This window comes from Piliocolobus tephrosceles, chromosome 1 (assembly GCF_002776525.5).
Source record: "Piliocolobus tephrosceles isolate RC106 chromosome 1, ASM277652v3, whole genome shotgun sequence".
Taxonomy (NCBI): Eukaryota; Metazoa; Chordata; class Mammalia; order Primates; family Cercopithecidae; genus Piliocolobus; species Piliocolobus tephrosceles.
Window position 1 is genome coordinate 81199497 of NC_045434.1, and position 25772 is coordinate 81225268.

General features: G+C 42.8%; 1 protein-coding gene across 2 annotated transcripts in view; it reads left to right on the forward strand.

Annotated features, from left to right (window-relative positions):
• The first annotated feature begins 24290 nt into the window (after nt 1-24290).
• CNIH3 (cornichon family AMPA receptor auxiliary protein 3) overlaps nt 24291-25772 on the forward strand; it is a 300156-nt gene continuing 298674 nt past the window's right edge. For both annotated transcript variants that reach the window (XM_023203656.1, XM_023203655.1), the window contains exon 1: nt 24291-24507. The gene's annotated coding sequence lies outside the window, so the exon portion shown is untranslated. The remainder of the gene's footprint in view (nt 24508-25772) is intronic.

A 25772-nucleotide genomic window follows, 5' to 3' on the forward strand; every position in this document is an offset into this window, starting at 1 on the left:
TGGATCACAATGTTACATTCTTTTAGCAGGGATCGCTATAAGCAAGTTAGATCAAATCATCATGAATTACCTAAGAAAGAGTGAAAAACAGAGGCCATTGGAAACCCTTTCCTTTTTTAAAAAAGAAACAATAAAGCTTCTTTCTCTTATACTTTTTCAAAACCTTATTCTTCCGTTAAGCACAGGGCATGTTTGTGTCTCTACACCATTCCTGGTGCTTTACACACAGCAGGCACTCAATAAATAATTATTTTTGATGCTGAATATATAAGTTGATACTAGTTGTGAATCTAGTATGTGGCCTAACCTTGTTAGGTATGACATGGGCTACTAAAGAGGTATAAGTCAAAAATCCTGGCTTTTATTAAGCTTGCACTCTAAATAGGGTCATAGCAATTTTGAAAAGATTTTGGCTATTATTTCCTTGAGTGTTTTGGCTACCCCATTCTATTTCACTCCTTTTGGTACTCTGTACTTATGCTAAATCTTTTGATAAGGGCCCACAGGTTCCTGAAGCTCTGTCAATTTTTTTTCCCATCTTTTTTCACTCTGATCTTCAAATTAGATAATTTATCTGTTAATCAGTCTTCAAGTTCACTGACAGTTTCTTCTGTATCTTTATTCTGCTGTTAAGCCCATTCAGTGATTTTTTTTTTTTTTTTCAGTTGGGGGGACAGAGTCTTGCTTTGTCATGCATGCTGGAGTGCAGTGGCACAATCATAGCTCATTATAGCCTCGAGCTCCTGGGCTCAAGCAATCCTACTGCCTCAGCCTCCTGAGTAGGACTGCAAGAACTACAGACATGTGCCACCATGCCTGGCTAATTTTTCAAACTTTGTTTTAGAGACTAGGTCTCTCTATGTCACCCAGACTGGTCTCAAACTCCTGGCCTCAAGCGATCCTCCTGCCCCATCCTTCCAAAATGCTGGGATTATAACCATGAGCCATCACACCTGGCTCCTATCTGGTAATTTTTAAATTTTAGATGTGTGTTTTTCAGTTCTATAATTTCTATGTAGTTCTTTTTTATAGTTTGTATTTACCTGCTGACAATTCCTATTTTTTCATTTATTAACAAGCATATTTTCCAAGTATATTTTCCTTTATGTCCTTGAGTTTAGTTGTAATAGTTGTTTTATATAACCCTGTCTACGAATTCCAATGTATGAATCATTTCAGGGTTGATATTCATTGATTTTATTATTTTTCTTGATATGAGCAGTGTTTTCCTGTTTCTTTGAATATTGAATAATTTTGAACTGTATCCTGAACACTGTGAATATGTTGTAGAGATTCTGAGTTCTGCTATGTTTCTCTGAAGAGTATTTTTCTTTTTTTTTTTTAATGCTAGGCAGTTAACTTGGCTGAATTCAAATGCTAAACTTTGTCTTCCTTGCTATGAGTGGTAGCTCACATTTCTGCTCAGTTCTTTTGTTCTTGGCTGGGCTGCTTCAAGTCTGACTCACACACATGTGGTTCCAGCATCAGCTGGACAGTTGGTCAGAATTTATACCCACAGTTTGGGGCTCCTCCTTTCTGTCCCTCTCCCTTTCAGGATTTCCCCTGCTTTGCTTTCCAGCATCTGTATTTCCCTCAAATCCCATCCTTTGGTTCATGCCAGTAAGACTTTGGTTTTTTTTTCTGACTTTTAGCTGCCCTGCATAGTGCCATTTGAGGGCTTTCCCTCAGGATAAAAGCCATACAAAATGGGATGCTCCCTTAGTTCCTTTCCCCTCTTTCAAATGTCTATTCCCCTCCAGCATCTACCTACTTTTGATTGCTCTTTTGTGACTTTAGAAAGATGTTTTTATTTTCTGTCCAGAGCTCACTGTTATCTGTGAGAAGATTGGTCTGATAGGAGCTATTAATACATGGCCATGACTGAGAGCAGGTGTCTTAGTCCATTTGGGCTGCTGTAGCAAAACACCATAGACTGGGTGGCTTGTAAACAACAAACATTGATGTTTCAGTTCTGGAGGCTGGGAAGTCCAAAGTCAAGATGCCAGCAGCTTTGGTGTCTGGTGAGGGCCTGATTTCTTATAGATGGTGTCTTCTTGCTGGGTCCTCACATGTTGAAAGGTGGCAAGGCAGTTCTTGGCACTAATCCCATTGATGAGGACCCCACCCTCATGACCTAATCACCTAATCATCACACTAGGGATTAAGTTTTCAACATACATATTTCAGTGGGACACAAACATTCAGATCATAGCAATAGGTATGTAGGACCAAAAAAAATAGGGACAAGTAAGCAAGTTACTATCAAAGACTCAGACAAAAGCATTTAGAAGAGAAAGCAACTTTATTTCTAGTGAGTGTTGCAAGGGAACCCAGGCTTTAGAAAGACAGGCTCATCCAATAAAAAATGCAACAAGTATTTAAAGGAAAAAATGACCAAATCACTGAGTTTACTGTTTATGGTGGAAAAACAGTGTTTTTCTTGTGTGATATTAATATTTACAAAGGTTGAGACATATATTCAGGCATTAGCATTGCAAAAGTTAGGAATAGAGATGTTTTTGTTGAGGAGTCACTATAGGAATGGTTCAGGGTTTCATATTTTGGGAACTAGAATTATACAGAGTAATCCTGGTTTTTGTGTTTTGTTTTGTCTCTGGGTGCAAAATGGTTTTCTCCCTCTACTCCCCCATGGGATGCGGCCCAGCAGGGTATTTGTGTTTTCACAGTTTTTCTTTATGGTCAAGTTCTTTTCTAGCATGCAGATTTGACCTCCTAAATTGTTTTGAGATTTTTCTGATTCCATATAACTCTTTTGAAATTTTGTTTTAATTACATCATGTATAAGAGATGTTAATACACCAATACATCCTTGTTACAGACTTCAAAAACCAGAGCCTTGTGGTTTGAGACTTAACTTGTAAATCCTCCATATCTGTAATGTACTTTAATGTGTCAGATTATTTTATGGCCTGTTAAAAGAGAAACTTCAGCCAAATTTAAAGGAGTTTAATTGAGCAATGAATGATTTGCAAATCGGGTAACTCCCAGAATCACAGCAGATTCAGAGAGACTCCAGAGATGCCTCATGGTTAGAACAAATTTAAGACAAAAAAAGGGAAATGACGTACAGAAATTGGCAATGAGGTACAGAAACAGCTGGACTGGCTATGAGTTGGTGTTTGCCTTATTTGAACACTTAGCAGTCTATGAGTGGTTGAAGTATGGCCACTGGGATTGGCCAAGATTCAGCTATTGTTACAGGTGCATACTCCTAAGTTAGGTTCTCAATCTTGTCTACCTATTACAAGGTTACGGTGCGTCCACAAGGACTCAAATACAGAAATATGGAGTCCTTCTCAGGCCATATTTAATTTGCTTTAACAGGCCCTTATTAGTGTATTTACTGAGCTGAGGAACAAAAAACATCCAGTTTGCCTCTGTGAGGTTTTGTTTGTGTGAGACTCCTCCAAATTAGTCATTTTCCTAACTTGCTAGGCAATTCTTTACTATCTGTAAAGCTGATATTCCATAAACCATAGAATAGGTTCCAGGACAGTTTTCTGGGAATGGTGTGCTGGAACTGGCTCATACTGGCTTGCAAGAACTGATTGTTAAATTTATAGGAATTTTGTAAGCTGCTTGTTAAACATGGCCATTATTAGAAACTAAACTTTATGATTTACAATTAAATAAATTATGTTTAAAACAATGGCAATAAATACTGAAAACCTGTCTCTTACTAATTATTGTGTGGCAGTTTATTTTTATCTATGCTCTTAAGCTTATCTGCATCTATTAAATAAGTTCATTTATTTACTTTATTATTTATTTATTTATTTATTTTTGAGACTGATTCTCATTCTGTCACCCAGGCTGGAGTGCAATGGCATAATCTCAGCTCACTGCAACCTCTGCCTCCCAGATTCAAGCAATTCTCCTGCCTCAGCCTCCTAAGTAGTGGGGGACTACAGGTGCCCACCACGATGCCTGGCTAATTTTTGTATTTCTTAGTAGATACGGGGTTTCACCATGTTTCCCAGGCTGGTCTCGAACTCCTGACCTCAAGTGATCCGCCCACCTCGGCCTCCCAGAGTGCTGGGATTACAGGTGTGAGCCACTGCACCTGGCCCATTTATTTACTTTATTTTTATTTTTGTAGAGACAAGGTCTCACTATATTGCTCAGAGACTGGTCTTGAACTCCTGGCCTCAAACGATCCTCTTATCTTGGCCTCTCAAAGTACTGGGACTGTGGGCATGGGCTGCTGCTGTGCCTGGCCTCTCTGCATCTATTGTATTTATTTATTTAATGATTCTTCATCATTCAACTTGAATATTGCATCTTTATGGTGGAAATACTTTACAATGGTGTGCTATTTCATGTCTTCTCAACTCCACATTCAGTGATGTCATGTTAAAATTGGCCGTGACAGGAATATTTATACCACAGAAATTGGCAAATGAGACAATGCAGTGCATTTTTTTCTTTTGCAGAGCTGGTTGTTAAACACTTACCAACACATTACTGCGTGTAGGCATTCCTCCCCAACCTGTAAAGCATAGTCCTTGTTCCTTAAAAGTGGCTTGTCATACCTAATTAAATGAGATTTGGGTCTTGGTTATTGTTGCAAATTTGATTTATTCAGTTTAATCTTACAGGAAAGAGGATGGATTTTTATTGAGCCTAAGTAAATAACTACATGATCATAAAGGTAAAGGAACTGAATAAAAGCACTTTGAATAATATTTAACCATTGTTGCCATGGTTTTGGGTAGTTTATAGATAAAATCTATTAATATATCCTACAGAATCATTATTTTTTGAAGTTTTTCCTTTCAATCTTCTAGTTTAACATATATACAAAGACTTTTCATAAGAAGGTTTCATTTTGCTGATCTTGGGGTCAGCAGTCTGCTTTCTTGAAGTCATCTCTTTCTGTGCTAGACATCCTGAAAGTCCTGAGCCCCAAGTATAGACTCACAAGTGTCTGTGGTAATGTCAGCTCCTGCTCAAAAGCCTGTGCTCCGAGTCTATTTGCTGTAATATCCATAGCTGGGTACCTATTACAGTTTTTATTGCATCTTTTTTTGACATTTCTTCAAAAAGTCCCCATTTTATTTCTGAGTTTGTAACAGAGGCCTTTAGGCAAGTATGAGAGAAAAGCAGGCACCATCTGTTGATGGTAAGACTGAATGACTGGCTATTTTATTATAATCACCAACAATATCAGAATGGAAGATAGTGAGACATTGAATCCATTTATAAGGATTTAGTTAGCAATTTCCCTGGAGAGTGAGGGCATTGACCTCAGGGCCTGTAATCATCCCTTGAAATCTTGTTTTATTTGTCACCAGTTGACAAAGGTACTTTAAGCCCAGAAACAAAATTTTCCTTCTTTTTCTTTTTATTTTTTTAAAGAAATCCATTTGTTGGAAGTTATTTGGCTAGTCTTTGTATATAAACTTGATATGGTGGGTAAGTAGGGTAGGTGACTGATTTGTGTAATATACATGAGGAAATTTTTATTTGCAGAACATAAAGGAAGTTTGCAAGTCATTTTTTGGCTTTTAAAGTTGTCCTTAGCAAACCAAAAGGTCAGGGAAACCTACCTGGGGCTCTGAATATGTGTGTGTATGCACTTACCTGTGTGTTTATATACATATTTTGGGAGTGGGGTAGGGAGAACTGGTGTACTTCTTTAAATCTAGTTTCAGTCTACCCTGAGGGCTCGAGGAAGGGGTGTGATGGCTGTTAGCAAAAATTATGAAAAGCAAACACCTGGGAGTGGCAGAGAGGGGAGCGGGTGATTTCCAGTACAGAGCAAAGCACAAAGTTGAAACGTCCGAGTGAGTTGCAAGGTTTATCAAAGTGACTTGTTTCAGTTACAGTAAAAAATATTGGAATTTGGGGATGATTTGCTTTTACCATACCTTGTAGATAATTCAGGTCACTCTCATTCAGTGGTACTCCCAAAAGCACATGGGAGAAACAAAGAAACAAAAGCAGGAATCAAGCTGTTTGTGTAGGTTGGAGGTGAGGAGAATGGCAAGGGAGAGAGTGTGATTCGTCTCTCCTCTCACGCACCTGGAGGAGACTCAATAATTTCCTCTCCAGTCTGCAAAGGACAGGCCAGAGTCCCGTCATTAACACCGCTTTGTGCTTATCACTGCCACAGAACCAATCGGGTATGTAAATTTGCTGCAGTACTGCAGCATTTTAACAGACAATAAACTTGAAGGTATTGATCTGATGAGAAAGGACAATGTAAGATCAGATGTGGTTCTTCAAATTAACTGCAAAATCAGTAATAATGTCTTTCAGTCTTTTAGCCTTAAAAGCCACCAGAGCTGATTTTTAAATATGTCTTATCACAGATGTCAGGTCAAAAGCTGTGGTAATATAATTTCTGAATATTTTATCAGCAGTGCTGGTATTTCACATGGCTGATTGATAAAATTGATGAAAAGAACCTTGAAACATTAGATCTCATATCATTTTCATACAGGATTTCAGGAATCACAGAGCCTCTGAACGTGCTACCTAGTCCAAGGGTGTAGAATTAACTATTTCTGCTGACATCTTTCTCGGCATGCCGGTTCCTCTTGATTTATCCCGGTGTTGTTCTAACGCTGTCAGGCCAGTAGGCCCAGAGAATGTATGTCAGGCAGAAAGCAGTGCCACATCTTGGGTTCCTCCTCAGCCTGCATCTTGAAAGCAGGAAGGGAGGATAATAGAGGAGACTAGAAGTAGTAACTGATGTATCAAGCCTGCTGCCTGACAGTCCTGATTTTTGAATTCACATTCCTGCCAAACCTTTGCCTGTGACTGAAGCCGTGTGATAACCAGCTTGATGGTACTAAATACTGGTTTCTGTAGTTTAACTCCTATGGTTCTTTCGGGGTTCCTTTCACAGCCACTTTATCTTAAAGACCTCTTTGGGATTCTGCCCTAATCGGAACTGGATTCCAGCTTCCACAGCTCCAATAACAGGTGGCCCAGGTCAGGGCCTGGTAAAGAGAGTATTTTTGGGCCCTGAGGTGCCCACCAGATTGATTCAGAACTGGACTCATGCCCAACTCCCTCTGGATCTTTGTCTCACAAAATCGGATTATTACGCTAAACTCTCTCAGATGTTTTTGGAGGGATGTGTTCAAAGTGGCTTGCTTTCTTCTGCCCTCTCTGCCTACCTCCACTTTCCCCTATTCAGGGGCTGCACCTGAGCCCCACACATTGCTCCTTACCTGAATCTGTAGTACAGGACAAACACACACACACATACACATACACGCATGCACACACCCACACTCTACCAGTTCATGCCTTAGAGGCCTGTTAGACCTGCCCCATAGTGAGAGTAGTTCCCGTGGTGGGCAGGGGAGACCTTCCTGAGACCCCTACCTGAGACTCATCAATTTTTTGGCTGTTCAATGAGCCTCCTCACGTAAGGACTCGAGACTACCTCACACAGTGAGCCCAGTCCTGATCCCAACCCCCTTCTCTCCCATGCCAAGGTACTGTCCGTCCTATGGCAGAAGGAGAGGGTCCCAGGACATGCCTTGTATATGCCTTGAATTTTGTCAGTCCACTCTGATTTTTTACTATGAGATCAATGTGAAGGTCCTGTATCCTTAACTACTTAAAAATTGGACTTGTTTCCTTCCTTGAAAAAAAACAATGAATTCATTTGTTCATCAAATATTTATTGCCCTGCTAGGTGTCAGGCTAGGTGCTGGGATACAAAGCTGAGCCAAAATAGTCTCTACCTTAATGGAGTGTTAGTGTAGCTGGGAGTCAATATGAATGAAGTAATCACTCTATAGATGCTGTAGAGGACTACGTGCTCGCAAACGAGATGTTCCCGATAAGTCCTGCTCTTGCAAACGAAGCAGGGCGTTCCTTCCCTGCAAACAGGGAGGACAAACGAGCCTGCTGCTAACAGCAGACCCTGGGGGCTTGTTTATGTGTAAACATCTTGAAAATCCAGAAAGTCAGGGAAAGGTCAGAAAAACAACAATGTGTCTTGTGACTTGGCAACATTCCACAAACGACTGTATAAAATAAAGCAGAGCACGCCATTCGAGGCGGCCGCCATGTTTGTCTTGTCTTGTGTTGTCTTGTGTGTTCATTCCTTTGTTTAGGAAACACACGGACCCCAACATCTGGTGCAGCAAGCAGGGTCCATGGCTCCATGAGAGCAAGGAACCAGAGGAGGAACACCCCAGGCAGGTAAATAAATGAAGGGGGACCCACGGGAAAATTATGGGGAATTCCACCTCTCTGGCCTCTGAATATTTGCAGTTACTCCAGGGACTGTTGATGTCTATAGGAGTAGAAGTTAGTTAAGGAACATAAGACTTTGAAGCAATTGTTTGCCTATGTTGAACAACATTGTTATTGGTTTCAATATCAAACCAAAGTGCAATTAAATCGAAAGGAATGGTTACAAGTGGTTAAAGTCCTGTGTCGAGCTCATCAGCGAGGGCAAATGATGCCTCTGACTTCGTGGACTTTGTGTAGTTCCATTACTCAGGCATTAGAGTTACTTGAAAGTGACTCAGAGCATGGCGATACTGCCACAGGAGGTGAGGCATCTGAAGCTTTAGAGAGGAATGATCCTAGAGAGGAACATATTTACGCCCTGGTTGCTGAGGACAAGGAATTGGAAGAAGAGCTAATGCCTCATTCATCTGACGGAAATTCTGATTTGCAGCATATTTTGGAGATGTTACAACAGTTGTTAAAATTGCAAGGTACTGCTGCTCCTGTTTCTCCTATCTCTCCACCAGGAGCCTTCCCTGTTACCTTGAAAAAGATTTCCCTTTGCCTCCATCTCCAATCTCTTTGCCTATGTCAGGTCAAGTTTTCTCTGTGCCTTTTCCTCCTGTAGGAGAAAAGAAGGAATCGAAGGAAAAGGATGATTTCGAGGAATTAAATTTATTCCCAATAACACGGGCTGCTTTCGGCCCCAATGCCCAGTTCCCAAACGGTGGCCAGAATGTGACTTTTACAGCCCTACAATTTAAATTTTTGAAAGAAATGAAAGCTGCAATTTCTAATTATGGACCTCAGTCACCGTTTGTTCTTGGCCTTCTCGATTCCTTCTCTTCAGAACATATGATGATTCCTATTGACTGGGAAACGTTGGGACAGGCTGTCCTTGATCGTTCGCAATGGCTTCAATTAAAAAGTTGGTGGTGGGAGGAAGCAAGAGTACAAGCTAGAAAAAATGCTACCCGAAATCCCCCAGGACCTACTGAAGAGGAGCTTACGGGTTCAGGACAATACGCCACTCTTAATGCTCAGGCAGGCCTAGATGATATCGCTCTCACTCAGATTAAAGCCTTGTTTATAAAAGCGTGGACTAAGGTTTAAATAGCGGGTAAAACTTTATCTTTTGTAAAGATCTTACAAGGAACCACTGAGCCGTATCCAGATTTTGTAGCCTGTCTTCAAGATGCTGTATTAAAGACTGTAGGTTCAGGCCCTGCTGCTAAAATTCTTTTGGATACTCTGGCTTTTGAGAGTGCTAATCCCGAGTGCCAAAAATTGCTGCGTCCTCTAAAAGCTAGTGGAGCTGATTTAGATGAATACATTCGGGCTTGTGCAGGTGTTGGAGGAGCTATTTACAATGCTCAGTTGTTTGCTGGGGCACTTTCTAAGGCTTTAAAAGGCAATTCTAAACAAGATATGTGCTATCAATGCGGGAAACCCGGTCATTTTAAAAAGGAATACCAGAAAAAATTAGGCTCTTCTGCTCTAAAAGAAAAAAGCTTACTATCTGACATGTGTAAACGATGTGGCAAGGGTCGACGTTGGACCAATGAATGCCATTCAAAAACTGATAAAATTGGGAATGTATTGTCACCCCTCTCGGGAAACGGGAGCCGGGGCCCGCAGGCTTGGGGCCCCAACAACTACAATGCAGGCCTACTCCAGTACCCAGTGAGCAGTGGCTTACAACATCAAGGAATGACCTTGAGTCCTCCTTAAAGACATCTTACCCTACCCCAGTTTCTCAGCTTTATGCTGCCACTAAGCAGAGTGCCGCTGCTGACCTAGCTATTGTCCAACCTTATACTTTATCTCCTAATGGAGGAATAGATAAGTTGGCTACCAGAGTGTGTGGTCCTTTGCCAAAGGGACATGTAGGACTTTTACTAGGTCGGTCGAAGCAGCAGTGCTATGCGGGGGTTAATGGTGGTCCCAGGAATTACTGATCCTGATTTTACTGATGAAATCCTTATTATGGTACAAGTTACAATTTATGCGCCTACAGGCAGGGGAACGTATTGCACAATTGCTTTTATTGCCTTTTTTTCCTTTCTTATCTAGAGATGTGTCTCGTCAAGGAGGTTTTGGTAGTACTGGGAAAATGGTTTTCTGAAACGTTAGTTTCTGATCAAAAACCTTTATGTTCATTGCAAATTAATGGGATACTTTTTGAGAGATTAGTCGACACAGGAGCGGATGTATCTATTATATGTTTGACTCAATGGCCTGATCATTGGAAAAAGAAACAAGTATCGGTTACTCTATTCAGCCTAGGTACTGCTTCTATAGTCTACTAAAGTGTCGAGCCCCTGAGCTGTGTAGGACCTGAAGGACAACAAGGAAAAGTGTTCTTTTATATTGTTCTCATTAATATTAACTTTTGGGGCCGTGATCTTTTACAACAATTTGGTGCCTTTTTAAGCATTCCTCATATTCTTCAGCTGCCAAAAATATGATGTTCAAAATGGGCTACAATCCTTTAAACTCTTAGCCACTGTCCACAAGCCTCAAACTTTACAATTGAAGTGGAAAACTACAACTCCTGTTTGGGTGGAACAGTGGCCATTATCTAAAGAAAAACTTAAGGCTTTAAAGAATTTAGTTAAGGAACAATTGGCCGAGGGGCATATTGAACCAAGTACTTCTGCATGGAATTCCCCTGTGTTTGTCTCGTCAAAAAAAAAAAAAAAAAAAAAAAAAAAAAGGAAAATGGCACTTATTAACTGATCTTAAAGCTGTAAATGCTTGTATTCAACCAATGAGGACTTTACAACCTGGGCTTCCTAATCCAACTCTTATCCCACAAAATTGGAAATTAATGGTTATAGATCTTAAAGATTGTTTTTTTACTATCCCGTTACAACCCCAAGATTGTGAAAAATTTGCCTTTACTGTTCCCGAATATAATAATGGACAGCCTACTCAAAGATATCAATGGAAAGTTCTTCTTCAAGGTCTGCTTAATAGTCCTACCTTATGTCAAGAGTTTGTTCATAGAGCCTTAAATCCTGTTAGCGCCAATGGCCGTTTTACACCAAGATAATAATATTCTAGAGTGGCTATTTTTGGCTAATAAAGCCATTAAAAAAATTCACCTCTATTGAAAACTCATGAAGGTTGGCAAGTGGCTTGCGCTGAGTACACTGGTTCTTTTTCTCAGCATTATCCTAGTAATAAATTATTTACTTTTCTGCAACAATATTCTTTACTGCCATATAATCCTATCTCTTACACTCCAGTTAAAGGTCTCACCTTTTTTACTGATGCTTCAAGCAATGGAAAGGCTGGATACTGGACTTCAGACAATTCAAAAATTTCTCACTATCCATTTGAATCAGTACAACAAGGAGAACTTTTTGTCATTCTTATGGTTCTACAAGACTGGCTTCAAACCCTTTGTAATATAGTTAGTGATTCCCAATATGCTGTATATGTAACGAAATATATTTCTCAGACTTCTTTACCATTATTTCCTCAAACTCCTTTACAAAAATTATTTTCTTTATTATTTGTAACTCTTACTTCCAAAGGGCTCAGGATGAGCACCAACTACATCATACTAATACTTTAGGATTACAACGGCGATTTTCTATAACACGCCGTCAAGCCCGAGCTATTGTCAGAGCCTGCCCATCTTGTGCTCCTATTATTGCACCTTTTTAAAGTCCAGGTATTAATCCTCGAGGCATTCAACAAAATCACATTTGGCAAATGGATGTAACTTATGTTCCTTCCTTTGGTCGTTTAAAATATGTTCATCATACTATTGATATGTGGTCACATTTCCAGTGGGCTATGCCATTACCCTCTGAAAAGGCTAACTCTGTTATTACTCATTTACTTACTTTGCAGTTAATGGGAGTCCCTGCTAAATTAAAAACTGATAACGCCCCTGCTTATTGCTCTCGCAAATTGGCTGATTTCCTCTCTTTATACCATATTCATCATTCCACTGGTATTCCATTTAACAGTGAAGGTCAAACAATTATTAAAAGAGCCAATGCTACCCTAAAATTACAACTTTTAAAACAAAAAGGGGAAGATGGGCGAGATTCCCCAAAACATCAAATTCTGAAAGCCCTTTTTACTTCAAATTTTCTCAACCATTGGCGCCAATTACAGCAGTCTGCAGCGGTGAAACATTTTCAACAGCCTTTAGAAAAGCCGCAAAACAGTAATCTGTGGGTGTGTTATCCTTCATTACAAGGGAAATATTTAAAAGGAAAAGTTTTACCATGGGGCCGAGGCTATCCTCTTGTCCGTACAGGTGCCGGAGACGAGTGGTTTCCATCTCAACGATTGAAACAGTGCCGTGGCGAAGAGGAGCCGATCCAAAGAGTTCCTCAAGAAATTTCAGGAGCTGAATCTGAGCGCTCAGAGAACATTCACCTTCGGAACTCGACGTGCGGAGCTCCCGACATGGGGTCAACTGAAAAAGCTTACTCAGAAAGCTGAAGGGGTTGTTCAACAAGCTGGGCAGCCCAAAACCCCACTGACTTTATTCCTGGCTATGCTGGCTGTAGTAAATTGTCAGGTAACGGCTGGAGAATTTACATACTGGGCTTATAATCCTTTTCCACCCTTATATCAAGGTGTGGCCTGGGGAGACAGAGAAGTCCCAGTATTTACTAATGATACTGCTTGGACGCCATCGCCTTTTTAAAACCAGGATCCTGAATTAGACACTGGCACAGTAAATAGTTCATATAAATTTGGGGTTGAAGGGTTACCTGTATGTCTTGGGAGTAGTCCACATTGTCTGCATCTTTCTCATGAGGCTTGGGCTATTTGCTATAACCATAGTCATATCTCTGCCTTTACTATGATTATTGTGGCTCAAAGTTTTAAGTATAATCATACTGCAGCACTTAATGAAACTCTGCCAAGTACATTATCTTTATGCTCTATCCCCGATGTGTCTGGAGGTGTTTCCCAACTAGAGTGGACTAGATATAGAGGTAGTGGGCCACGATTGTTGTTAGAAGTAAAAGGGAAGAGTCATAAATACCTTGTTACAGATTGGAGTGTACATGGAGATTTTCAAACTAAATTCAGCCATGTCAACCTGCGTTGGCATAAAGGTAATCACAGCATTTCTGCAGATGGCAATGAAACTATTATTTGGCATGATGGTGGTCTATCACCCCTGATGCCACATTTGGCTAATACTTCACAAATACAAAGTCATATTTGGAAGTTGCTAGCTGCTGATAAACCGATGTTCACTTTCACGGGAAACATGTCCTTAAATCTTACTAATATTGCTAACCCTTTCCATATATCTTTGCATCAAAATAGTTCTAGATATGTTATTGCATGTGTAAGAAAGCCTTACTTGTTGTTGACAGGAATTTTTAAATGGGATAATAATACAGGGGTAGTTAACTGTACAAACAATTGCACATTCTTAAGTTGTATAAATACTACTTGGTGGAATAATAATTGGAACGAGTCTCATTCCGATTTATATATACTAAGAGCCAGAAAAGAAACCTGGCTACCTGTAAACTTAACACATACTTGGAGTGAATCTGCTGGGGTTACTCAAATTTACAAGGTTATGCAAGATCTTGTCCACTGCAGCTGGAGGATGATTGGAATCATTGTGACCGTGGTGATAGGACTTGTAGCAATTGCTTCCACTGCCGCTGTTGCTGGATTAGCTCTACACTAGAGTATAAAAATGCAGAATTTGTGCAACAATGGCATAAACAGTCACATTTGTTGTGGCAGCAGCAACGAAACATAGATGCTCATTTGACTGAACGAGTGGATAATCTGGAGCAAGTGGTTTCTTGGTTGGAAGATCAGCTAACAGTGTTAAATACCCGAGCTTTGTTGAAATGTGATTGGAACACTACCCAATTTTGTATTATTCCTGTTCCTTTTAACAGCACTGTACCTAATTGGACTGAGATAAAGAGACTTTTAATTGGTCATAATAATCTTTCCCTAGAAATACAAGAATTAACACAGAACATTTCTGAAACATTTTGCAATCAGTTATCGTTGCTGACTGGTGCAGATTTGATGACTAGTATTGCACAGAGTTTGACGTCTTTGAACCCTATGAGCCCTGTAAAAACTTTGCTGACCTCTGTTTCTAGTAATGTATTGATTGTTGTTCTTGCCTTTGTCATTTTCACAGTCTGTTGGAGATGGTACCAAAGGGCAAATACCTAATCCCAGCGAGCCCAACATGTAATGATGGTTTTAAAAGAAATTCAAACTTGTAAATAAGGAAAGGGGAAATGTAGAGGACTACGTGCTGGCAAACGAGACGTTCCCGATAAGTCCTGCTCTTGCAAATGAAGCAGGGCGTTCCCAATAAGTCCCGCTCTTGCAAACGAAACGGGGCGTTCCTTTCCTGCAAACAGGGAGGACAAACGAGCCAGCTGCTAACAGCAGACCCTGGGGGCTTGTTTATGTGTAAACATCTTGAAAATCCAGAAAGTCAGGGAAAGGTCAGAAAAACAACAATGTGTCTTGTGACTTGGCAACATCCCACAAACGACTGTATAAAATAAAGCAGAGCACGCCATTCGAGGCGGCCGCCATGTTTGTCTTGTCTTGTGTTGTCTTGTGTATTAATTCCTTTGTTTAGGAAACACGCAGACCCCAACAGATGCAGTTACAGCAGTGGTGTCACAAAGCTGCTGATGCAGCTGTGAGGGCTTAGAGGAGAGGCTTTTACTGCTCCAAGGGGTCCTCCTGGAGGAAGTGATGCTGAGCTGAGATCCCAGGAGGAATGGGCATTCACTAGGGGAACAGCATTTGCTATTGGAGAGAAGTGGCTGGAGGAGGGGGTCAGGGGAGCAGCAGTCCACGTGCAAACTCTCTGGGCAAGAGGAGCAGGCTGAGTGTGGGCATCATGGCTCACTCCTGTAATCCCATCAATTTGGGAGACCGAGGCGAGAGGAACCCTTGAGGCCAAGAGTTTGAGATCAGTCTGTGAACACAGTGAGAGCCCATCTCTACAAAACACAACAATGAAAAAGACATCTATGAGCTATTCATAGGCAGAGAGAGTGCAACTAAGCAGTAAGATATGCTCTTTTCATGTGGAGTGGAACATAATCTGGGAAGTGAAAAATTATTCAAGATCTCATGTAGTGGCAGAGACTCAGCCCCTTGTCCTCCCAGCTGCAGGAATTTGTTGTCTCAGCCTCTCTGCCAGCCCAGCAGTTACTGAACAACTACATATCATTCTCAGTACCCCAGAACTTCCGCTTCCTCAGGGCTGCTGCTTGTTGCCTCCTCTCTTGTGTCTCTTGGCTTCTACCAACCACCATCCACTTGAGAAGGAGGGTCTAATTGATCCATTCTTGCCTGAGGAGCCTGTGGGGAGAACTTTCATGTCTGAGCACTTTCTGTGCTGCTTGCTGTCCCATGGGCACATGTCAACTCCAGTCCATTCAGCTCTGGCCCAGCTAACTAATGTTGCTGATGACACCCCTCCTGCTACCACCATAGCTGCTGCTGCTGCTGGGGCCTCCATGTTAACCTAATACTAGAAGAGCAAGAAACTGAAGCCATCATCCTGATTTTCTCTTCCAGATGGTGTAGCAGTATGAGCACAGGCCAAGCAAGGCTGGCCTTGAGATGAGGAGGCCAGATGGTCCCTGAATCAGGGTGGTTTCAGTATGCCCAGGAAGGTGCTGCTGCTTCACAGACAGGTAGCGACTTATACTTAAGAAATTGTTTACAGTGAATATGATGGGTCCCTTCCCTCAAAGAGCACTCCATGCAGTTGTGGAAACAGACTCAGTGTGACAGGTGCAGTACTACAGGTGGCATAGGATATCATGGTGGGAATACTGCAAATCCTTATTGAAAACAGGCATATTATAAATAACCTTGTAATGAATGCAATACCATAGCTGAATAACTGATACTCATTTATTTTAGACTTACCTGTGTTTTCAGATATATAAAAACTCTAGGAATTCCCAAGGTAATTGAAAACATATGTCCACACAAAAACTTGTACAATTATGTTCATAGCAGTGTTATTCACAATAGCTGAAAGGGGAAAGCAACTCAAGTGTTCTTTGATGGATGAATGGATAAACAAAATGTGGTATATCCATACAATGGAATATTATGCAGCCATAAAAAGGAATGAAGTACTATTATATGCTACAACATGGATGACTCTTGAAAACATGAGGTGAAAGAAGCCAGTCACAAAAAAACTGCATTTTATGATTCCATTAATATGAAATGTTCAAATAGGCAAATCTACAGAGACAGAAAGTAGATGAGTGGTTGTCAGGGAGAGGGGCATAGGGGACTTGGGAGTGACTGCTAATAGGTACAAGATTTCTTCCAGGGGTGATGAAAATGTTCTAGAATTAGCTAGTGGTGATGTTTGCACAACATAGTGAATATACTAAAAACCACTGAACTGCATACTTCAACAAATGATAGATTTTATGTTTACTTTAAAAAATGATAGATTTTATGTTATGTGAATGATATGTTGATTTTTAAAGTCTAGGAATTAATCAATTATACTGTGATGGAATATGATATTTTAAGTCAGAAATTTACTTGTGGAATCATCTTCATCGTTCATTTGTAGAATCAGGAGAAGTGATGTTTTCTAGGTTGCTATGAAGATTAGATAAGATAATGCATATTGGCCAGGCGCCGTGGCTCAAGCCTGTAATCCCAGCACTTTGGGAGGCCGAGACGGGCGGATCACGAAGTCAGTAGATTGAGACCATCCTGGCTAACACGGTGAAACCCCGTCTCTACTAAAAAAATACAAAAAAAAAAAAACTAGCTGGGTGAGGTGGTGGGCGCCTATAGTCCCAGCTACTCGGGAGGCTGAGGCGGGAGAATAGCGTGAACCCGGGAGGTGGAGCTTGCAGTGAGCTGAGATCCAGCCACTGCACTCCAGCCTGGGCGACAGAGCAAGACTCCGTCTCAAAAAAAAAAAAAGATAATGCATATGACAGACTTAGCTGCAAGAAGACAGGTTGGGAACGCTTTGTTGTATAGATGCATTTCCAAAACAACTTTTTTTGTGTGTTGCTGTTTGTTGGAGCCCTTCAGGAGGATCTTGGCACTGGGAGAAATCCCTAAACTAGAGTCATGGCTGAGGAGCGCTGAACACTTCCTGCACTGCTGGCTATACTGTGGTCAGATGCTCCTGACCATGACCCTGCAGTGAAGCCCAGATCTGGGCAAAACTGAGAAGTAGTTGACACTTGCATCTCTTTCCTGCCTCTCTTTTCTGGCCTGGTAGTCTTTTGGGTTATAATTTCAGCGTCTCTTCCATCTGTATCTCTCAAGTGATTAGTATTTTCCAAAGTGAGCTCATCACATTAATCATATTAGGGTATGAGCAGCCCTTTTAAGCTGTATTTGTATCTTACGGGAAGACCAGAAAGGCTGTGAGGGAGGAAAAATCTTCAGGCACTGTGCAAAGGGAGGGCAGGGAGAGGGGGAAGTTATTCTGCAGCAGCAGTGCCTTCCTGGGCATCCTGAAACCATCCTGATTCAGGGCCCATCTGGCCTCCTCATCTCAAGGCCAGTCTTGCTTGGCCTGTGCTCACTGCTGCCACTACAGTGCCGTCTGCAAGAGAAAATCAGGACAATGACTTCAGTTTCTTGCTCTCTTAGGATTAGGCTAACATGGAGGCCCCTGCAGTCCCAGCAGAAGCAGCAGTGATGGTGGTGGCGGTAGGGGTGTCATTAGCAACACTAATGAATCACTGCTGGGCCTGGTTCTCTTCTCTGACTCAGCTTGAAACTTCTTTCGGTTAACAGGAAGCCAGTAACCAGTGAAGTCAAAAGCTTATATGCAACTCTCTGGATTGGAAACCACTGGGTGCTTTTTAAGCTTCTATTTCCAAATAAGAAGGGAAACCAATGGACAGAAGCTTTCCTGTCTTCTTTGATGCAGATAAATTATGTTGGTAGAGGGTGATTGTGAGCTGGGGCCCTTGTTTCTTATGAAACTAAAAAATTGTACAGGAGTTTACAAAAACAGGAAGCTGGCATTGAAAGCGATTGGAATTATGTAAATGAAACAGTCAGTTTGGAATGCAGGTGGGAGTGTGCCCATGGGAAAGACTGGGGAATGCATCAGAACGCAGGCAGCCAGGTTACCATGCACTGCTTCAGCACAGGGGAAGATGCAGCGGGCGGGGGCAAGGAACCTTAGCTGCCCTGGCGTCATCAGCCCAGTGCTGCAACAGTGCAGCAGAAAGGGCAGCAGGGAAAGGTGACAGGAAGAGGAATCAAGACACTTACATTGCTCCAGGAGAGATTCGCATTTTTTCGTGGATCTGAGGGTGGGAGCTCTGGGAGCTCTGGAGCCTCTTCCTGGCCACAGGCACTGCAAAGCTTTAGCACGCCGGTAGCTCCCCAGGGGGCTGGGAACCCATACCAAGACTGGCAACCCCTCCAGGAAAGGGTGCTGGGAGCGCCATGATTTAGATCAGTGATTCACAAACTTTTGGGAGTGAAGACACTCCGTTAAAGCTTATTGTTTTGGGGTTGCATCCTACTTCCCACCTTTTAAAAATGTTAGTTAAAATTTTAAATTAAAATTTGACTTTGCTTTAAAATTAAAAATTTCCTGTTGTTTGAAGCTTCTAAGACAACTGGGTAGTCTTCTGAGATATTGTAATACAGTATGAGGATCTGGACTCTCTGCTGTATACACTAAGCGCTTAAGTGTGAAGGGAAGGCCATTGGTACTGATAAGAGGTTGCCATAGGTATCTCTGCTTGCTTACTCTTCCCCACTCCAGGCCATGTGGACATCTGGAGATATTTGATAAAATGTCCTTTTACCAGCCCAGACTCATGACTAATCAATCGTTGTTTTTGTCGTTTTGCTTCTGATCCCTCTGCCTTCCAGTCTATCATTAATTCTGCCATCAGAGTTAATTTCCTAAAACAGATTTGATCATGCCACCTCCTTCCTCAGCAGTTTTCAATGGGATTTCCCACTGCCTACATAAAGTCTAATGCCTTAGAATGGGGTAAGGAAAGCCTTTCATGATTTAACCCTCTAAAACCTTTCTATTTTCAATTTTTTATAACTCTATTTTGGGTCATTTTTTGAACATCAAGAAACTGAAAAGCATAGCTCAAACTGGCTTATACAATACATGCCCTTATTTGCTTCTGGGACAAAGGAAGTGTAGAGTCAGCTGACTGGGCGCTGTGGCTCACGCCTGTAATCCCAGCACTTTGGGAGGCTAAGGCAGGAGGATCGCTTGAGGCTAGGAGTTTGAGACCAGCCTGGGCAACATAGCGACATCCTATCTCTACAAAAAAAAAAAAAAAAAAAGAAGAAAAGAAAAAGAAATCTAGTGTCTAGCGACATCCTATCTCTACAAAAAAAAAAAAAAAGAAGAAAAGAAAAAGAAATCTAGTGTCAGAGTGGGGCTTTGGGTAAGGCTCAACAATTCCCCAAGGATCTAATTCCTTTCTTTCTTTTTTCTTTTTCTTTTTTCTTTTTGAGACAGGGTCTTACTGTGTCTCCTAGGCTGGAGTGTAGTGGCACAATCATGGCTCACTGTAGCCTTGACTTCCTGTGCTCAAGTGACCCTCCCACCTCAGCCTCCCTAGTAGCTGGGACTACAGGTCTGCACCATCACGCCTGACTAATTAAAACAATTTCCCCCCCCCCTTTTTTTTTTTAAATTTTATAGAGATAATGTCCCCCTATGTTGCCCAGACTGGTCTTGAACTCCTGGTCTCAAGTGATCCTCCCACCTCAGTCTCCCAAAGTGCTGCGATTACAAACTGAGCCACTGTGCCTGGCCACAATTTCTTCCTGATTCTCATGGTCCCAAAATGGTTGCCAGCAGCCCTTCATCTCATGTCTCTAAAGAAAGAATGACTTGGCCAGTGCAATGGCTCATGCCTGTAGTTCCAGCACTTTGGGAGGCTGAGGCAGGCAGATTGCTTGAACTCAGGAGTTGGAGAGCAGTCTGGCCAACATGATGAAACCCGTCTCTACCAAAAATGCAAAAACGTAGCCAGGCTTGGTGGCATGCATCTGTGGTCCCAGCTGCTTGGGAGGCTGAGGAGGGAGAATGGCTTGAGCTCAGGGGGTGGAGGTTGCAGTGAGGTGAGATTGTGTCACTGCACTCCAACCTGCTGGGCGACAGAGTGAGACCCCATCTCGACAAAGAAAAAAAAAAAAAAAAAGAATGACTTTTCCCCAGCATTCCTGACTGGTCTTCGATCTGAGTAGACTTGTTTCTGATGCACATCTGCCCCTGCACCAACCCCAGTCGCCAGTGGGCTGGGATGTGCTGAGTGGCTACCTGCTGCATAGTTTCCCTTGACCTCAAGACTTTCCCCACAATGCAGTGGATGCCTAAGTGGACACTGGGGCTGCTGGGATGGAAGAAGGGGCGCTGAAACCCGAGGAAGCAACCGGCATCTGTGCATTCCACACACCCTGCACCATCACATCTCCATGCTTCCCCTTCTGCTACTTCTGGAACCTACCATCTGCTTCCACTAATCAGAACCCTGCTCATGCTTCAAAGCCTTGCTCGTGGGCTACGTCTACTGCTGTGCCTCTTCTGTTCTTCTGGAAAGAGTAATCTTTTTTTCATCTCTCTATTATCTAAGGCATATCATGTTTCTATCTCATGTGCATCTACTAATTCTGCTTTGCTTTATGTCCACTTGTTTGTATATTTGACTCCTCTGTTGAACAGAAAGACCTTCGAGGTAAGCGGATTCATACTTTGTTCATTGTAGGGGTTTAAGAGTGTTGAATAAATGGTCAGGGGCAATAATAGTATCATGATTGACAGCTTACTGGGTGAAAGGCACTTTGTAAAGAATTCTCATAATTTTATTTAATCTCATTTAATCTTGACAACAGCACTATAAGGCAGGTACTATTATTATTGTATCTGGTTAACAGATGAGGGTCCTGGAGTTTAGAGTGATATAAGCGAATTGCCCAAGGTCACATGCTCAGCAGACAGCAGCATAGGCTTGAACATATATATATATAATATATATATAGATAAATTTTTTTTTAACCCGAGTTCATGTTCTTCATCATGATAATGTTTTATACAGATTTTTTTTTTTTTTGGAGCTGGAGTCTCCCTCTGTCACCCACGCTGGAGTACAGTGGCGCGATCTCGGCTCATTGCAACCTCTGTGTCCCAGGTTCAAGCGATTTTCCTGTCTCAGCCTCTGGAGTAGCTGGGATTATAGGTGCGTGCCGCCATGGCCAGCTAATTTTTTGTGTTTTGGTAGAGATAGGGTTTTACTGTGTTGCCCGGGTTGGTCTCGAACTCTTGAGCTCAGGCAATCTACCTGCCTCGGCCTCCCAAAGTGCTAGGATTACAGGCTTGAGCCACTGTGCCCGGCCTTTACACAGAAATTTGTTTGTGACCAGCTACTTTCCTGGAAGAGGGGTCCCTGTTGGAGATGATTCTCTGGAGAGGAGGATAGAGGAAGGTAGGGTAGAGGGGCAGAGGATCTGGAGGCTTCCTGAGCAACTGGAGGGAGGTGCTGAAGAATGTGGGGAGGGCAGGGGAGCAGAGGAGCCCCTGGGACTTGTTCGGAATGGTTTGCCCGAAGGGGTCTTCCCCGAGGATACCACTTGTAGGCAGAACCCAAGAGTGCTACGGCGCCCAGAGAGTGAAGCCCTTGTTTTCTTGGAGTCCTCAGAAACAGAGGGAATCAAGCCACTTTATTGGCCCCAGGGAATGGAAATTAGGGGCCGAGACAAACATCTACTGGGATAAAATAAGTGGCGTGAGTGAGATTGCAGCACGAAATGATCTCTGTGAACCTAGCTGGTCAGCGGCAAGTATCTCATGGTAGAGACTCCATGTGGACAGCATGGAGGACAGAGGAGAAGGGCAGCCTTTGGAGCTGAAAGCCCAGCTCTCCTGAAAGGCACAGCCGTAGAGCAAGAGTAGAAAGCCTTTTATTTGGAGGCTGCCCTATTTCTTTATGGCTAAACCCAGTTTGCCTGTTTCAGAGCCTCCTGGCTTGCATGAGCAGAACGAACAGGCTTCTTCCTGGTCTAGGCACTCTTGCACCAGCCTAACCTGCAGCGTAGGGAGGTGGACTGCTATTCCACCTCTATAGTTAGGGAGGGTGGGGCCTGAGCCAGGGGAACGGAGTCCAATAATTACTGAGCAACCCCCCTGCTTACATTCCCTGCCGAGTTCTACATAAACAATCAGCTGAAAAGACTGTCCCCTTTTCATAGTTTTCACCACTGGGTGTTTTCAGAAGCAATTTAAACACTGGCAAACATAAAGGAAAGCTTTTATCCCTTCTCTAACCTCTGAAAGGAAGCCGTGGATTTAAACACCATATGAATAGTGGGGAACAGAGCCCAGAGACATAAAAGGTGGAGGGAAGGGTGAGATGTTGAAAGCCAGTGAGTTGACAGGGGGTGGAACACAGGCTAAGGTGATGGGATCGGAGCTTTGGAGGGTGAGAGAGGAGGAGGAGGGAAGAAACAGCTGGGTGCCAACCCCAGAAGGGCAGGAGGAAGGCAAATAGCTCTCCCCCGGGAGGGAGGAGGGAGGTGGGGGCAGGGGCGGAGGAACCCTGGGAGACTTCTGCTAGGATGAAGTCACCACCCTTTTGGGAGGAGGATGTGAAAGAAGATGGCCTTTACTTTGTATTCAAATCCAATACACTATTTAGAACACGATGTACTAAATGTCATATACAATTTAATTTTGTGTAATTAAAATTCCTATCAGCTAGGGAGAGCCTGAGGCACGGGTGCTGCACTTGCTGAAAGCCAGGACCAGAGTGTTCCACGTCTCCTTCCCTTGTTGGTCTTTTGGCCCTAATTCCTTTCTGTCTTTTCCTCCCTTGCTTCTGTCTTCATTCCCCTTGTCTCTGTCACCCTCCCCCCTCTTATTTCCTTCTTCCTCCTGGTTTGATCCCACAGGCAGCCTGGACTCTCACTCCGAAACAGCCAGGTGGCTCCCCTGCAGCAGGAGGGCTGTCGCTGCTGCCTGCAACCCCACAGGGCCTTCCAGAGCCGAGGTGACAGCCTGGGCCTCGGGGAAGCCCACATCGCACGGGCGGTTGTCCAGCTGCTCAGGCCTGCACAGGGGCGGGTCCCCTCCTAATCTTATCCTCACACAACCCTGGCAACGGCACAGGGCTGCCTGGTGTTTAGCAAGGGGAGGTGGAGTGTGGTCCTCCCCCAGGAGAGGCAGCAGGCGACTTCTCTATTGAAAACACAGCTGTGGCAAGGGAGATAGACAGGAAACCCGACCCAGCCCTCTGGCAGGGATTGCCATGGGAGTGCCAACTACTGTGAAATAACAGGCCCAGCCCTGCAGGCTCAGGCATGCTGTGCTGTGGGCCACAGCAACCACAGGCTCTGAGGCCTCTGGCTGCTCCAGGAGGGCGGGGTGCCAGGACAGAGATGCCCTCAGGCCTGGGAAGGCAAACTTGGAGGTGGGGTGGAGGGGACTTGAGGACTGGGTGACACAAAACCTGGTTTAGTTATTAGTGGAGTTAAGTTACTCATTTCCTTGCTCTCTTTGAGGCTTAGTTTCTTCATCTGAAAAATGGAAACAATACTTGCCCTATTTACTTAAACAGGTTGTTTTGAGGACTATATGGATGATGCCTTCCCGAGTTAGACCTGAGTTCAAACCTGGAACCCTACTGTTGCCACATGTTAGCTGACCTTGGCCTCTGTTTTCTCACCTGGGAGGGACAAGACTACAACTTACTTCCTAGCACCCTGTTAAGGCTGGAATGAGCTAGTGTAGTGCCTGGTTTATGATACATTTCTCAGTAAATGTTACCCATTGTCATCATCAAATAGGACAGTTTTGTGCAAGCATTTTGTAAATTATGGTGTGTTCTTTAAAAATGTAGGACATTATTCTTATGCAGACTGGCTGAAATTCTGGGCTCCAAGCAACATTTGGTAAAGGGATTCCTCTTCCAATTTCCTCTCCCCCTAAGAAAGTTCCCCTTTCCTCCTGCAGTCCTCTGGAGGCTTCAGCAGGAGGCTGCTCCCATGACCCCCCCCCCCCCTGTCCCCCCCCCTCCTGTCCCCTGCCCCCCCTCCCCTCCCCTCCCCCCCCCCCCCCCCCCCGCCTTCCATGTTTCCTCTAGAGCCCAGCTCAATTTCTCCAAGGAGTACTGTGTCACTAGTCCAACCCCACCTTCATCTTTCTCTAGGTTCTCCTGTGACTAAGTTGTAACTGGTCCTTGAATGCCGCTGCTTATAGATGCAGACTGCTTGAGTTCAAAGCCCACATATTAACTCTGTGACCTTGGGGTAAGTAATTTAACCTTACTAGGCCTCAGTTTTCTCATCTGGGAAATGGGAAATTGCAATAACTATCTCATTAGGCTGTTTAGAGGATCAGATGAGACCCTGTTCCTGAGGTGGTCAGCATGATGCCTGGTGCATTGTAAGTGCTCAATGGAGGGCAAGTATGGCTTTTATGCCACTGAGTGTTTAATATGAACATTTTTATTCCCTGACTTGAGTGTAAGCTCTTTATTATTTTCCCTTTCCCTGCCTCCCTCCGTCTCTCTCTCTCTTTCTTTCTCTCTCTCTCTCTTTCTTTCTCCTTCCTTCCTTCCTTCCCTCCCTCCCTCCCTCCCTCCCTCCCTCCCTCCCTCCCTCTTTCTTTCTTTCTTTCTTTCTTTCTTTCTTTCTTTCTTTCTTTCTTTCTTTCTTTCTTTCTTTTCTTCCTTTCTTCCTTCCTTTCCTTTCCTTTCCTTTCCTTTCCTTTCCTTTCCTTTCCTTTCTTTTCCTTTCTTTTCTTTTCTTTTCTTTTCTTTTCTTTTCTTTTCTTTTCTTTTCTTTTCTTTTCTTTTCTTTTCTTTTCTTTCATGAGAGACAGGTCAAGTGTAAGCTTTTGAAAAGTGGGTTATGAGCCTAGGCAACATGGCCAAACTCTATCTCTACAAAAAATACAAAAATTAGCCAGGTGTGGTAGTGCACGCCTGTAGTCCAGGAGGCTGAGATAGGAGGACTGTTTGAGCCCGGGAAGTCAAGGCTTCAGTGAGCTGTGTTCATGCCACTGCACTCCAACCATTGACAAAGCAAGACCTTGTCTCAAAAAGGAAAAAAAAAGTCTTTTTTGCCATATCATGAATTGTGATATACATGTAGTGGGTACTCAGTAGATACCCTGAATACATTTCCTGTTAATTTTGGTTAAGTTGTTTGTAAATTTGCAGAGTGACATTACTTCACAATGATGGCATATTATTTTTCTTTATTTTCACAGGGAAGATAACTAATATTTAGTAAACACTTTTTTTTGCGTTATGCTGAAAACTTTTACATATTATCTCCTCTAACTTTCACAGAAAAATCAAACCCCTAGGGTAGGTGTAATTATCACCATTTTACCCACAAGAAAACTAGGGCTCAAAACGATTGAGTAACTTGACTAGGATTACATAGCTGCCAGAGTTGGAATTCAAACTCAGGTCTGTTTGACTCTAAGATCTTGTTTCGGGTTATTTATATTGTTTGTGCCTTTCAGTGACATTGTCTTTGTAGAGCAGATTCTAAACTTTAATTTT